The 17,051-nt window shown below is 39.9% G+C and overlaps 1 protein-coding gene across 2 annotated transcripts in view; it reads right to left on the bottom strand.

Moving 5' to 3' along the window:
* Nucleotides 1-2,756: 2,756 nt before the first annotated feature.
* The window catches only part of LRMDA (leucine rich melanocyte differentiation associated), a 1,405,312-nt gene continuing 1,391,017 nt past the window's right edge, over nucleotides 2,757-17,051 (bottom strand). For both annotated transcript variants that reach the window (XR_011253046.1, XR_011253044.1), the window contains one exon: nucleotides 2,757-3,062. The gene's annotated coding sequence lies outside the window, so the exon portion shown is untranslated. The remainder of the gene's footprint in view (nucleotides 3,063-17,051) is intronic.

Here is a 17,051-nt window from a genome sequence, read left to right as displayed (position 1 = left end):
ATGTGGAAACAATGGACTAAATATTTATTGACCAGGATATACCTGAAAGATGGGCTTTAACATATATTTCTGAAGTCTCACCTCAAATCTTAACCTAAAACCACATTCCAGTTCATTGAATTTACATAAAAGATTTTAGCATACTGTCTTGTAATTATATGCTGCTTTTGACAGTCTTGGTTTGGATGACCTCTCACACGTGATGGTACACTATGCCTTGAATTCCTGCGGTTTCCAAAATTCTTAGACACAGATCTGATGAGTAATTAAATTTCTTTAAATAAGTGAATAGACTGTTTTAATTGATAAAGTTGAAGACCTACTCAAAGGTTTATTCATAACCTACAGCCTGAGCTTCTCAGGGATTTAATAAAGAGTGTTTTCCTCTCACATGGTTTACCAGCCTTGAACTGTTAGAGAGGAAATCAAGAACTCATCATTATATGGTTACATATTAATCATTAGATTTTATAGTTGGTCATAGTTCTTTTATTTATTACCATTTTATGCATCAAAAGCAATATTCAGACACATATAGACAGTTGCACAGATTCAGGGACTTACAACCTCGGAAAACTGGGCTTGGTTTCTCTGTGTGTGTGTGTGTGTGTGTGTGTGTGTGTGTGTGTGTGTGTGTTATTTCTAATTATGTCGGGACATCATCCAAAGATGTGACTGTTGTGAAAAGATCACAAATTAACCGGCAAGAATGGAAGGCAACCCGGAGTTTTTTGAGAGCAATCTTAGAGCTTGGAGAATTCATAAACCAAGTAAACCTTCTGACATAACTATAAAATGTGGTATAAACCCTAGAAAAAAATGGCCATCTTGAAAGGGTAACAGCACTTTTATGAGAATTCCAACCGCACCATGGCAACATCAACCCGTCAAAGCAAATGAAGGGTAGTAAAAGTAAAATTAAACATGATGAAGGGGACACCAGCTTGCTAACAGCTTTCCGAGCAGTAAAGCTTTCAAATGTTATCTCTTCATTGGTCTGTTCAATCACACATGCCTGCTACCAAGCTTTATCATATTATGTATCTTTCTCATCACTGCCGCCTGCCACGGGCTTGATGGACTTGTCTGTATATTCACAAAGGAGGGGAGGAGAGGGCTCCCCTTCCCCCATGTAGCCCCCTCCTTGTGAGCCCTCATCTCCCTCCTGTAATTCTCTCCCTCCGTCCTCTCTTGCCCTTGCTCTGGTGTCCAACACGAGTCTCTCTTGCATAACGAAGGTTGCCGTGCAGCTCTGAGCTTTGGGGACTAAATATAGATCAAAGCCCCATCCTACCCTGCATCATCCAAAAGACAGATCCCAACGTGCATCTGACTTTGTCCTCTCTTTTCGTCTAAAAATCAGCATCCTTCTTTCTCCTCTTGGTTCTCCTCCCAGCAACTAATCCCTCTTCCCTACCCCTTCTCTGACCTCCTGCAGGGAAGATTGTGAAAGCATTTTCATGTGTTAACTAACAGACTTGCTAATCCCTTAGACTGAATGCCTTTGCCCTGTTTTCAGGGACCCAGAAATCTTAAGGTTACATTTACTCTGACCTACTCAACCACCAGGGAGTCAGGACAAATTTTAGCCTTTCAGTGCTTTAAACTCCTTCCCAACTCTATTTCCCAGTTCTCAACAAATAAGGTACCCATTCATTGTGTGGGCAGTGTTTGTAATGCCAAATACCTAAGCCTGTAGACCATATGAGTTATTCAACTATATGGGAAGGAAAAAGAAAAACAAATGACTCATCAGCCATTTTAGGCTTCCCATAGCCCACACAGTGATGGGGAGATTCAGGGGGCAAAAAAAGCTGGGATACCATGCTGCGGTGCTTACAAATAGTCAATAGGGGGTGGAAAGGGAAAGGAGAAACCAAGACAAGAAAGGCAAAGTTGTTGCAGCCAACCGTCTCATCAGATTGCCATGTTTTAGCCTGAGTTTATTGTCTGTTAGTGTTGGTAATTGAATTGCTTTCTATTCTGTGGGCTAGTAGCATTTGAGCCCACCTCCTTTTTCTATAATCAACATTAAAGTGTGTTCCCAGTTTAAATCAGTTCCTTTGATTTATTCATCCATTCAACACATACTTAGTGAGACTCAACGGCATGCAGTGTAGGACTTAGAATGCATTTGAAGTCTGAGAAAGGGCAGCACAGAACTCAGCCACAGGCTAAGGAGAAGATCCTTAAATGGGCTGTGCTGCCTCCCACATCTCGGTCTCCAAATGTTTCTCTCCATGTCTGCCTCCTTTGAGTCAGGCCTTAGGCATTTGGTTGTCCTGGCTCTAGCTTCCAGCCAGGAACCCAGATGTCTGCATTTGCTGATTTTCCATCTCTTTTTCAACTCTTAGAGGGTTATCATAGCCTTCCACACCTCCTGTCTCCAGTGGCTGCTTAAAGTATAAACATTTATTGGGGGGAAATATTAAAAGTATGAATGAGATCATGGTTCCAAAAGGGGCCCATGAGGATTCTGATAAATTTAATCATGTGGCGCGATGGTGCATGTGTGCGTGCGTGCACACACACACACTTTGCTGTTTTGTTCTTTACTTCAGTCGATCCTAATTGAAACAATCAGGCATCTTCTCCAAAAATGTACGAAAATTTTAATCCAGTTTATTACGTCACAACTAAAACTTTGTACTTCTTGGAAGGTCCTCATTTTGCGGGACAGAGGACTCCTTCCAGCCCCCAAGAGTGAGTGGGCTCTTGTCTAACACTCAGAAATGAATTGTCCAAGGAGACACAGATGCTGACGAAGCAAGCGACTTTATTGAGAAGGGCGGAGAGCAGGAAGATGAGGGATCCCAGGAGGGCTACTCTGCCACGTGGCTCAGTCTCAGGCTTTACGGTAATGGGATTAGTTTCCAGGTTGCCTCTGGCCAATCATTCTGGCTCAAGGTCCTTCTTGATGGTACACACTTTGCTCAGCCAAGATGGATTCCAGCAAGGAGATTTCTGGGAGATTGGTAGGACATGTGGCATCTCCTTTTGACCATTACCAATTCTTCCAGTTGGTGTTGGATTGTTAGTTCCATGTTCCTTACCAGGATCTCCTGTAATAAAATAACTCATGTAAATGGTTACTATGATGCCTGGCCAAGGTAGGTGGTTTCAGTCAGTTCACAGCAACTGGAAATCACATGAATCATATCATCACAGAAACTTGGGGTTGAAAGCAGGGTTGAGAGCTGGATGAACAAAGGACTGGTTTTCTGTTCACAATCTCTTACCAGTTTACTTGGCCTTGGACAAGTCACTTTTATTTTTAAGCATAGATATAAATGAAATTATAAATACAAATACATACACACCTGTATCTTTAGCACCAATCGTATGTGACCCCCCTGTACTAACTGTATCAGTTTGCTAGGGCCGCCATGACAAAATACCACAGACGAGGTGGTAAACAACAAAAATTTATTTTTCCTCGTTTCTGGAGGCCCCAAGTCCAAGAGTAAGGTGCTCCAGATTTGGCCTTCTCTGAGGCCAGTCTCCTGGAGAATAGCTGAGCTCTGGTTGTGTCTTCACGTGGCATTTCCTCTGTGTGTGTTCATCTGGCAACTGTTTTTCTTATAATGGCCTCATTCCAACTGAATCACCTCTTTAAAGACCTTATCTCCAAATACAGTTACATTTGGAGATATTGGGGGTTGGGATAGAATTCAGCCAAGAACGCTAGAAGCAAAGAGGCAAAAGCAAATGGGGGCATAGTCCTTGCCCCAGAGGACCCAGTCATTGAAACAAATAAAACTAATTGCGCTATAGAATAAGACATGTAGCAACAGAGGTGGATGCTGAGTGTAGTGAGGGCGCCGAGAAGAATCAGCAAGTCAAGTTGCCTTAATTCACAGAAAAGGGCAGGAGGGAGACAGCATTTGTACTGGGTCTTGCCATCTTTGTAGCAGTTCTCCGGGTCATAGGGAAGGATGAGGGAAGAAATGGGCATTTGATATGGGTGGATATTTAGGGTCAAATCAGTGGCTCATGTAGGCCAGTGCTGTCTCATATTAAGGACCTCCTGTGATGCTTGAGAGGAGAGGAATGTGTCCCAATTGCTCTTAGCCAGTTAGGTCCCTAACTGGTCTAAATCTCATTCAAGCCTATTTAAATGGTGGTGAATTCTGTAGTCTGTGTAGTACTGTCCTAAGGTCCTTGGAAACAGAAAGACACTAACCCTTTCTTTGAATAAACTGAGTAGGAAGTTCAGAGACTATGAAATAACTGGAGCAACATTCAGTTCAGTTCAGTTCAGTTCAGTTCAGTTGCTCAGTCATGTCCGACTCTGCGACCCCATGAATCACAGCACACCAGGCCTCCCTGTCCAACAGGCAACAATCAAATAGTTCCAAAGAATACTTGCCTCTTTCCCTCTGGCTAAAAAGAATGATGTTATACTGAATCTTCTTTACATTCTGCTCAAGGGATCAAATAGTCTGTGACAGTGTTTCTCAAACTAGACTAATATATTAAAAGAATTCACAGATCCTCCTTTGTTATTTTGAAATATTAATGTTATATAAGAGCATAGATGCAAAAGCGATACTTCCTGGGTTCGAACCTAATCTTAGATCTACCATTTATTGGTTGTGTTGACCTTGACCAAATCATTGAACTCTCTTTGCCCCAGTCTTCTCATCTGTGAAATGGGGATAATAATAGCTATATTCATAATATTGTTATAAGAATTAAAGTAGCTAATATTTGTTTTATTAGGTTCTTTTAAAAAAATACATTACATTTAATTTCTGCTGCACAGTAAAATGACTCATATATATTCTTTTCTTTTCCATTATGGTTTATCACAAGATATTGAATATAGTTTCCTATGCTATATAGTAGGACCTTCTTGATTATCCATCCTATATATAATTGTTTGTATTTGCTAATCCCAAACTCTCTAGTACTTTTTGTGTGGAGACGTCAGTGTTTTCTATATATAGTATTGTGTCATCTCTGCATAATGGCAATTTTACCTCTTCCCTATCCATTTGAATACTTTTATTTCTTTTTCTTGTCTGATTACTGTGGTTAAGACTTCCAATACTTGTTTGAACAGAAGTGGTGAGAGTGAGCATCCTTGTCTTGTTCCAGATATTAGCAGGAAGGCTTTCAGCTTTTCTCTGTATTACTTGTGGGTTTGTCATGAATGTATCTTATTATATTGTGATATGTTTCCTCTATACCCACCTTCATAAGGGTTTTTTTTTTTAAATCATGAATCAATGTTGAATTTTATCAAATGCTTTTTCTGCACCTATTGAGTTTATCTTGTGGTTTATGTCTTTTGTTGACGTGACGCATCCCATTGATTTATGAAAGTTGAACCACACTGTGACTCTGGCGTGAATCCAAGTTGGTTGTGGCACATGATCTTTACGATGTGTTGCTGGATTAGGTTTGGCAAAGCATTAAAAACAGATAACCTGGCATATATTAGGTGTTATATGTGTTAAGTAAAATTTTCTATAAATGTATAAATATAAAACTAGTAATGAAATCTTTATGCATATAGCTCTTCCTTAACTATAAAATAAAACAAAAGCTGTGAGCTATAGAGCAGATTTGAAAATTAAGTAAAAAAATTTTTTAAAGCAATACAAATCATATTTAAAATATTAATTCAGTGTGACAGATGTTATTGTTTACATTAACCCTAACTCATAGAAGTTGTCATTGTTTCTTTAAGGAGCCTCAGATCTGGTTCTATAATGAACTTGTTTTCCCTGTATTTTGAATTTAATAATGTGAATGCACAGGGCATTTGCATGCAAAGGAAGCTTTTCAGAATGAGGCAAATACTATCCAGACCTTGTTTGCTAGGTCAGGAAAATCAGACCTCATTCTCTGTCAATAGTTTACTTGTTAGAAGTCCTAGAATGCCAATTTTAATTAAAGATATCAGCACTACATTATTAGTGAAACCCACACAAACTTGTTCTCTAAATTGCAAAGTTGCTCAAGTCAGAAATTTGGAGGCCATTCACATTTCTACGTCTTTGTCCTCATACTTTAACTGGCCAAGAATCTCTCTAAAATATTCACTGAGTCTGCCATCTTCTTTTTATCTTCTTCTAACTATATGAATTGCCGAGACTGTATTCAACCCATGGAGTTAGAGGCTCTAGTTTGAGTAAGGAGGTATCCCATATGCTAGTGATCTCTGTGAAACCCACACGGGAGGATGATTGCATGAGAGTGCTATTTATACAAGTGGGGTTACAAGGTACTCACACATACACCTCTTTTTGTATTTCTTTTTTTTTTTTAAGTTGAACTATAGTTAATCTACAATGTTGTGTTAGTTTCAAATGTATAGCAAAGTGATTCAGATATATATATATATATAGTGGCTCAGATAGTAAAGAATCAGCCTGCAATGCAGGAAACCTGGGTTAGATGCCTGGGTCAGGAAGATCCCCTGGAGAATGGAATGGCTACCTACTTCCAGTATTCTTGCCTGGAGAATTCCATGGACAGAGGAACCTGGCAGGCTATATATAGTCTATGGGGTTGCAAAGAGTCAGACATGACTGAGTGACTAAAACTACTCCTCCTCGTGTGTGTGTGTGTATATATATATATATATATATGTATGTATGTATAATGTATATGTAGTCTTTTTTAGATTCTCTTCCATTATAGGTTATTACAAAATAGTATAGTTTTCTGTGCTATATGCTAGGCCTTTGTTGTTTTTTTTTTTTACCTATTTTATTATATAGTATATTTATCCTAACCTCCTAATTTCTCTCTCCTCTCCCATGCTTTTCACTTTGGTAACCATAAGTTCATTTTCTGTATGTGTGAGTCTGTTTCTTCTTTGTATTTCTTTTGAACAGAACTCTAGGTTCTAGAGTAACCCAGAGTTATCTATTGGTATGATGAAGTCCTTCGTCAGTGGAGAGGTCAAAGCGATTATCTTATGGCTTTCTGACTTCCCAAGCCTATATTACAATCAAATCTAACCTAGAAGCTTCTTTCTCATAATATCTGTTATGATGTGATCTGTTATCCTCTGCAGCCTAAATCAACACATTTCATCATTAAAGAGTTCAACCTCTTTGTAAAGAGCTTTGGTTTTTCAACTTGGTTGAGGTTGGGGCAGAATGCCCTGCTCTGCTGACCTGTAGGCCACTGGCCTTTAATGAAACTCTGCAGAATGTGTGTACCTTTGGTTAAAGCACAGGATCCTGGAAAGCTGGCATGCAATTAGAAACGACCAAGTTCAATCTCTTTGTTTTATATGTTGGGAAGTCGATGCTGAACTTCTCAAAGACAGCAAAAGCCTTAAAAACATTGTATTTGTTGGAGTATCTCTATAAAGTATGTGTATTTTCTTGTTAGAAGCACTGTAGTCTAGTTCAATGTGTTCTGGGATGGTCCTGGTACCTCCACCGTTTGGCTACAGGACTTTGGCTCAAATGTGGAAGCCTTCCTTGACCCATTGGTTAACAGAGTGAGGCAGATCTGACTCCCCTATCCTCTCTGTTTTCAGGCTGCTCAGGCCACCAACCTGTCCCAGCCTTTATCGCATGTTATCACATGTATGTGTACATCTGTTCTCTTCTAGTACAGAATTTCCAAATTATATCAACACATGTCTTGCTGGCAAAATGATTCTGTGGTCAGATAATTGAAGTGAAGTGTTAGTGAACTTCTCCTAAAACTTAGAGTATTTAATATGCCCACATGCATTACAAATCTCCATCAGGGGCATATGTAGGAGGGTTGAAATTCACATTTTTTTGTAACTGAAGACTTTTATTTTGGGGATGTATCTGATGGGACCTGGAAAAACAATATGTTACCTAGATTTTAATCCTCTATCCACACTTACATTGACTTAGTCCTCTTTATGCCCTAAACTCAGAGCACTAGGCTGGGCACATGCTGGGTTATCAAACATAGTTAATGAAAGAATGATTGAAGTTATGTATTTTCCCGAGTTCTCAATCTGCTTATCTGTGATATGTAGAATTAAGATTACATGTTATTTTATTTGGTGATTTTAACATGTTTAGAAGAACGATTTGAAACAACATACATTGCTAAACTGGGAAATACTTTGTGGATATTTTATTACTATCAACATCAGAACCACCTCTACCAATCTATTACTATTAATATGTATGTCACAGAAAATTGTTTCTTTTAACCTTTGCTCTACATGGAGTATTAAATAGCTCATAAGTTTCATTACTATGATATATATAGCTTTAAAATAGAGTCAGGTAGAAGTAAAATTTACCAAACATCTCGAGGTGAATCATTTGCTAGAACGTTACTTTCCAAGTTGCCTACTTCTGAAAAAAAGGATACTCATATATCTAGATAATTCACCTGCAGCCCTCATTCATCTGATTATAACTACATATGATAATTATTACTACAGCTATATGTGTGTATATATTTATTTTATACATGCATATGTTAATTATTCAATAAATGCACATATATATGCAAATATGATTTATCTAGCAATTATTATGAATTATATATGGTTACAGGCACTTTACATTTATTATTCTTACCCCCACAATAATTCTGCAAAAATTGGCATTATCATCCTTATTCTAACAAGAGACAGCTAAGGCCTAGAAATATTTGATAACCACCCAGAAGTATAGGGACCCTGTGCCTTAATTCTTTAAAAGAATCTCAAGATGTACTTGCTCAGCCTAAAAAGACTTGCTCATAACTTGCATTTATAGTGCTTACTGTGATAAGTTATGGCCCATGCCCAGAACAAGAATATCCAACCTGAATCGGGGGTTGAGAGTAGCCAAGCAACAGAGAGTAATGTCCGAAGCCTAACACTGCGTTACTGTAACTATCTCCCTGGTAAGCCAGCAGTTCTCCTATTTATGCCTCCACAAATCCCCACCCAAGTCAATGTGGCCACAGGCAACAGGCGACAGGCCCTTGCAGTCCAGCTCTCCTCTTCTCCACTGCTCAAATGACACCCGGAACTTGCCTTCTGATGCCAGGTCTGTAGGGGAGTATCAGCATCACACAGCCACCCCCAGCCACGCGGCGCTGACAATGCAGTCATCTGTCAGCAAATGAGCTGACTGGTTCCTGCAGGAGGCTGTCTGGGCCATATTTGGCAAAATCAGATGACTTACCTTCATGCCTTCTAACCAAATGCAAACAACAGAGCTCTCCATTACCCAGAATGGGAGCACAGGTTTTTCTCTGTCTTTCCTGCACACATTCTGAGATTCACACAGAAGTCTCAGAGGTAGAGGGAAAATATCTCCAGACAAAACGCTTTTGTCCCATCTCCTTAATTACAGATTTGAACTTGTTTTATAGAAGGCTCTTGGAAACCAATTACAGTATTTCCTGCACTTTTTTTTTTTTTTCCACTAAGGAGTGTGTTTCCAGTGTTATACCTGGCAGCTTCGTCTTCTGGGTAGTCAAAATTTAATAATTTCATTTAGCCAATGGATACGGTAAAGACTGCTTTAAAGACCTGTGGGAACACTCAGACAAGGCACAAAGCCCTGGTGTGCTATTAATGCTGACCAGGTGAGGAAGACACTCTCTCTTCTCTCATTTTCTTCACAATATACTATTATGAAAAATTTCCAACATACAGAAAGTGAAAAAGATTTCACAGTGAATAACCCCCTCACCCCTATTAGGTTTTATTGTGCTTGCTTTATGCCACATCTATCTCTCCGTCCATCCTTCTGTCCAATTACCAATCCATCTTATTTTAATACATTGTAAATAAGTTGCAGACTTTGATACATTTCACTCAAAGTACCTCAGCATACATATCCTTATTTAAATCTAATATTTATGTATCTCTTTACCTTTGAATTTTGAAGTAAAGTTTGCATACAATATAATGTAGAAATTTTAAGTGGACCCTTCACTGAGTTTTGACATCTGCACATGCCTGTGGAATCCAAACCCGTATCATGGTATAAAATATAAACATTACTCCAGAAAGTCTCACGTCACATTCCAGTCAACCTATGACCCACCTCCCCAGAGGTATCCAATATTGCAATCTTTTCCCCTCTATAGATAGAATAGTTTGGTTCACTCTAGAGTGTCATATATATGGAATCATAAGAGTAGATAATTCTTTGGGGCAAGTTTCTCCCTCAGGATAATCTTTTTTGAGATTCATCCATGTTGTGTGTATCAGTAATCCATTCCTTTTCTATTGCTGAGTATTATTCCCTGTGTGTAGATATACCACAGTTTGTTTATCCATTCACCTGGTTATGATTAACCTGGGCTGTTCCCAGACTTTGGCTGTTGAGCATAAAGTGGCTGTGAATATCTGTGCATGAGTCTTCATGAACACATATGCTTTCGTTTATTTTGGGTCAATAAGTAGGGGTAAAATTGTTGGTGATAGGGTATATATATGTTTAGTGTTATTAAGAAATTGTAAACCTTTTTTCCAAGTAGTTATCTCATCTTACGCTCTCACCTACCATGTTTGAAAGTTCAGTTTGCTCTTTATCCTCACTGACGTCAAGTGTTTGTCTCTTTAAATTTAGCCTTTCTGGTGGTGGTGTAGGTATGTCACTGAGGTGTTAATTTACATTTCGGAGATGACAAGTGATGTTGAATGTTTTTTCATGTCCTTCCAGCCATCCATATTTCTTCTTTTGTGAAAAGTCTACTCAAAACTTTTGCCCAGACACTTTTTTATTTTTTTAAAAGGGAGGGTGTGGACAAACACTGGCCCTGATTCCAGACAGACAAACCCATCACCTTGTGCATGTGCTTGTATTAGGAAGCCTCAATCCTCTTCTGCCTTTCTGCTCCCTGCTCAGGCTCAAAAGAACCTGAAGAGATAATTTTTGAATATATGTTGGTCGCCTTTGCTGGGCGCTTCCAAGCGGGAACAGGAAGGGGCGGCTTGTTAGCAATCTTGGTCCCTTTGTGAGATGTTTGCAGAATGATTGATTTACAATAAAGTGGTTCCTGGTGGGTGCATGCAGGTGGAACTGATGTGGATCGATTCCAGTGGTGCTAACTAATCAGCTGTTTAAACTGGCAGGGAGAGTGCTCGGTGACAGACGCAGAGCGACCATCATTTTCCTCCTAAGATTACAAATTAACTTGTTGGGGTTTGCTGGGCTGTGTGACAACCTGGAGCCCGGCCACAGAGGAGGGGAGGGTGGCTGTGCCTTCAGAGAGGCCTCTCTGGGATCTGCCTTCCTGTAATTCTGGACCTGGGCAAACAGCACTCTGGGCTGGAGGAAGAGAGATCCCATCTAGGAAAGAGTGGGGATTTTCATCCTTATTGAAATTCATCTCTACCACCTAGATGAGGGGGCCTGGATGAATTTTAAAGGGTCCTCTCCTGTTCCTCTTTTCTTTTTTTCTGTTAGCTATTTGCTTGACCCCATGGCAGACCCAGCTCTCCTTGTTTCTTCACATAGAATGAACACACAGGAAACCATCATTTTTCTCCATCTGATCTTGGAAAAAACTCTATATCCTCAAATTCAAGCTCTTTCAGTTTGAGAAAGTGAAAGTCTTAGTCATTCTTTGTGACTCTCTGTATCCTACTCTTTGCAACACCATGGACTGTATCCCGCCAGGCTCCACTGTCCATGGAATTCTCCAGACAAGAATACTGGGGCGGGTGGCCATTCCCTTTTCCAGGGGATCTTTCCAACCCAGGGATCGAAACCATGTCTCCCATATCACAGGCAGATTTTTTACCATCTGAGAGGCCCCTGGGTTTTGTTTGTTTTTAGGCTCTTCTATTTCTCTCTCTCTTAATTTTAATTGGAGGCTAATTACTTTACTACATCGTGGTGGTTTTTGCCATACATTCACATGAATCCACCATGGGTGTACATGTGTTCCCCTCCCACCTCCCTCCCCAACCCATCCCTCAGGGTCATTCCAGTGCACCAGACCTAAGCACCCTGCCTCATGCATCGAACCTGGGCTGGCGATCTATTTCACATATGATAATATACATGTTTCAATGCTATTCTCTGAAATCATCCCACCCTCGCCTTCTCCCACAGAGTCCAACAGTCTGTTTTTAACATCTGTGTCTCTCTTGCTGTCTTGCATATAGGGTCATCGTTACCATCTTTCTAAATTCCATATATATGCGTTAGTTTACTGTATTGGTGTTTTTCTTTCTGACTTACTTCACTCTGTATAATAGGCTCCAGTTTCATCCACCTCATTAGAACTGATTCAAATGTATTCCTTTTAATGACTGAGAAATATTCCCTTGTGTATGTGTACCACAGCTTTGTTATCCAATCGTCCGCTGATGGACATCTAGGTTGCTTCCATGTCCTAGCTATTATAAACAGTGCTGTGATGAACATTGGGGTACACAGTCTCTTTCAACTCTGGTTCCCTCAGTGTGTATGCCCAGCAGTGGGATTGCTGGGTCGTACGGCAGCATATTGAAAAGCAGAGACATTACTTTGCCAACAAAGGTCCGTCTAGTCAAGGCCATGGTTTTTCCAGTGGTCACGTATGGATGTGAGAGTTGGACTATGAAGAAAGCTGAGCTCCAAAGAATTGATGCTTTGGAATATGGTGTTGGAGAAGACTCTTGAGAGTTACTTGAACTGCAAGAAGGTCCAACCAGTCCATTCTGAAGGAGATCAACCCTGGGATTTCTTTGGAAGGAATGATGCTAAAGCTGGAGCTCCAGTACTTTGGCCACCTCATGCGAAGAGTTGACTCATTGGAAAAGACTCTGATGCTGGGAGGAACTGGGAGCAGGAGGAGAAGGGGACGACAGAGGATAAGATGGCTGGATGGCATCACTGACTCGATGGACATGAGTCTGGGTGAACTCCAGGAATTGGTGATGGACAGGGAGGCCTGGTGTGCTGCGATTCACGGGGTCACAGAGTCGGACATGACTGAGCGACTGAACCGAACTGAACTTGGCAGTTCTATTTCCAGTTTTGTAAGGAATCTCCACACTGTTCTCCATAGTGGCTGTACTAGTTTGCATTCCCACCAACAGTGTAAGAGGGTTCCTTTTTCTTCACACCCTCTCCAGCATTCATTGCTTGTAGACTTTTGGATCGCAGCCATTCTGACTGGTGTGAGATGGAACCTTGTTGTGGTTTTGGTTTGCATTTCTCTGATAATGAGTGATGGTGAGAGTCTTTTCAGGTGTTTGTTTAGGCTCTTCTCTTTATAGCCTGATTATACTGTGGTCCTTTTTAAGCATTGCAATATTGGATTTTACAATATTAATTACAAAAATTACAAAACTTGATTCTGACAATGGGAAGGTTTTAGGATGAAGAAGGCAGGGAAGATGATGAAGAGGTTGGTGTAACTGTGGTGCAGTCATGGCCACAAGAGGATGGACTAGCCTAGCTCCAGACTCTAGCACTTATCTTGACCTCTTGCCCACAAAAACCTTTTCATACATTATTTCATCCTTGCGATAGCTTCATGTAATGCACAGGGACCACCATCTATTATATGGGGAAGCAGAAGTTATCACAGGCACCCCTAAGTAGATGCTGAAAGTCGTGAAATCTGACCTCAAATGCAGGTCTTTGGGTGTTAGTATATCTAATTATGGCTCTAGAAGCCTGACTTAGCAGGCTAAATAATATATGTGCTTACATGAAGTGTCTGGAATGGCATTCCAATATAAGAAGGTGGACCTGTTAACAACCTCCAAATTAACATTTCAAAAGGATTTGTTTCTTCAGAACTTGATGCTGTTATTCTAAAGTGCTTCTGGAGGAATAACCAGGTGAGGGCTGGGACAGGCTACAATCAGATATTAAAACTTAGTCTAATATTCAAATAATTAAATCACTGGCCCCAGGGATAAACAAAGTAGAATAGGTGACCTTGTAAAAGCTTCCAGCTAGTATTTGAGAAGGCAAAATATGATAAAGGAGATATCAAGGACTTGTAAAGACAGAACGGGAAGATTAGTCAACGAATGACTCTGCAATCACTGGAAACTTATTAAGGGGATAAAGTATATTTAGATCCTTAACAGACGATATGCTCCAAAATAAATACTAAATATTTCAAGATTTAAATGTAGAAATGCAAATTATAAAACTGTTTAAAATATTTAGGTGATTAACTCTTTGGATTAAGAAAAACTCTCTTAGCAGAAAAGCAAAGAGAAAATCACAAGTGAAAAAGTTCATGTATTTGGTGCATAAAAATAAATTGCTATGTCTTTATAAAACAATATGGAGATTAAAAACCAAGAGTGAACTACGGGGAATATTGTAAAACTTATGCTGATGGGCTAAGATCACAATATATAAAATTCTGTTCAAATAGGTAAGAAACAGGAATCTCAATGGTTATATTGAGGTCAAGAAATGAAGAGATGTGTTATAATGGTGGAAATAAAAATGTTAAACTGGCTTTTCTTTGTATAAAAAGTGTTAGTTGCTCAGTTGTGTCTGACTCCTTGTGATCCCATGGACTGTAGTCTGCCAGGCTCCTCCATCCATGGGGTTTTCCAGGCAAGAATTCTGGAGTGGGTTGCCATTTCCTTCTTCAGGGGATCTTCCTGACACAGGGATTGAACCTGGGTCTCCTGCTTTGCAAGCAGACTACCATCTGAGCCATCAGGGAAGACTTTTATTTGTATATTCACCAGTAAACAAAGGATTAAAAATTAAGATAGTAGAATATTTTTCATGTATCATATTGGCAAGGATAAACATAGGGTAATACTTCATGTTAGTGATAATATGGTAAAGCTGAGACTCTCGTATACTTAAGGATGAAGGTTAAATTGTATGATTTTTCTGGTCTGTATGCCTATATGTTGTACCTCATATTGCTTTCATTTGCTCTCTGTTCTAGGATGAGGGGAATTTTTTTTTTTCCCAGTTGCTCTCACACAGATTTTCTGTATCCCTAGTGGGTTCTGAGACTTCCCGTCTCTTCCCTCCCTCCCACTCCTCCTCCTCATTTCTTAGCCCCCTCCTTAGCTCCCCTCCTCCATTTCCTTTGCTCCTCCCTTTCTCCCCTGTTTATCCCTTTTCCCTTCCATTCTTTCTCTTCCTCTACCACTTTCTTTGCATCTTTTCCTAGTCGAGGCTTTTTCATCCTTGAAGTCTCAGATCAAACATTACCTGCTCAGTGCATTCACCTTATTCTCCCTGAAAGTTGTCACATTATTTAGTTATTTGCTCTCTCATCACCTTATAACTTGCCCATATGACACTGCTGCTGCTGCTAAGTCGCTTCAGTCGTGTCCAACTCTTCACGACCCCATGGACTGCAGCCCACCAGGCTCCTCCATCCATGGGATTTTCCAGGCAAGAGCACTGGAGTGGGGTGCCACTGCCTTCTCCGCCACTTGACACTAATCACAGTCAGAATGTATGTATTTATAATGATCTGACTAACATGTTTTTCCTCCCAGGACTACATGGGCTGTTGTCACAGTTAGCCAACACTGAATCCCCTGTATCTAGCCAAAAAGACAAGAGAGTTAATACACATTTGTTGGATGTTTTGACTTTGACCTCCCAAAATGTCACTAGAATACACTGAGTCTTAAGCAAAGTTAACTTGAGTAAACCTACTGCAGTAAGGGAGAGCAAACCTTGACAGAATCTTAGTTATGTCTCAAAAGAGGGTGGTCATGGGTAGAAATCTATACAGTTTGAGGATTGAGTGGTTTAAGGCAGGCTTTAGTGTTAAAGATTTGATAAGGAATGGCCAAACTATGATATAAGAGCTATGACCGCTGAGTATTGCAAGATAAGGATCTTCAAGCAAGTGTTCTAAGTAAAAATAGTTTGATATGTGAGCTGTTTGCTCATGTGAACAATCTATTGTTTTCACAAGAACTTCTGTTTATCTAGATGGGCAAGCTAATTATTCATATAACTTAGTTTCCAGAAAAGTTCTGAAGCTAACAATGAAAGTGATTTATTGGTCTATAGCCTTATATTCATGGGCAACAACTTCCAAGAAGAAAGAGTAAAATCAAGTTCAAAGAACTGTCTTGAGGTCTCAGTCCTGGGAGTTAAACTTTGTAACTACAGATCTCAGTTCTGAGATGAAGAAATAGAAAACTGTTTTGGCAATATGTAATAAGGTCTCTACACATGGACATCACCAGATGGTCAACACTGAAATCAGACTGATTATATTCTTTGCAGCCAAAGATGGAGAAGCTCTATACAGTCAACAAAAACAAGACCAGGAGCTGACTGTGGCTCAAATCATGAACTCCTTATTACCAAATTCAGACTTAAATTGAAGAAAGTAGGGAAAACTGCTAGACCATTCAGCTATGACCTAAAGCAAATCCCTTATGATTATACAGTGGAAGTGAGAAATAGATTTAAGGGCCTAGATCTGATAGATGGAGTGCCTGATGAACTATGGAATGAGGTTTATGACATTGTACAGGAGACAGGGATCAAGACCATCCCCATGGAAAAGAAATGCAAAAAAGCAAAATGGCTGTCTGGGGAGAACCTTACAAATAGCTGTAAAAAGAAGAAAAGAGAAAAGCAAAGGAGAAAAGGAAAATATAAGCATCTGCATAATTCCAGAGAATAGCAAGAAGAGATAAGAAAGCCTTCTTCAGTGATCAATGCAAAGAAATAGAGGAAAAGAACAGAATGGGAAAGACTAGAGATCTCTTCCAGAAAATTAGAGATACCAAGGGAACATTTCATGCAAACTTGGGCTCGATAAAGGACAGAAATGGTCTGGACCTAACAGAAGCAGAAGCTATTAAGAAGAGGTGGCAAGAATACACAGAACTGCACAAAAAAGATCTTCATGACCCAGATAATCCCGATGGTGTGATCACTCATCAAGAGCCAGACATCCTGGAATGTGAAGTCAAGGGGGCCTTAGAAAGAATCACTACGAACAGAGCTAGTGGAGGTGATGGAATTCCAGTTGAGCTATTTCAAATCCTGAAAGATGATGCTGTGAAAGTGCTGCACTCAATATGCCAGCAAATTTGGAAAACTCAGCAGTGGCCACAGGACTGGAAAAGGTCAGTTTTCATTCCAATCCCAAAGAAAGGCAATGCCAAAGAGTGCTCAAACTACTGC

Source organism: Ovis canadensis, chromosome 25, assembly GCF_042477335.2.
Source record: "Ovis canadensis isolate MfBH-ARS-UI-01 breed Bighorn chromosome 25, ARS-UI_OviCan_v2, whole genome shotgun sequence".
Taxonomy (NCBI): domain Eukaryota; kingdom Metazoa; phylum Chordata; class Mammalia; order Artiodactyla; family Bovidae; genus Ovis; species Ovis canadensis.
This window is presented reverse-complemented; position numbering and strand designations above follow the sequence as displayed.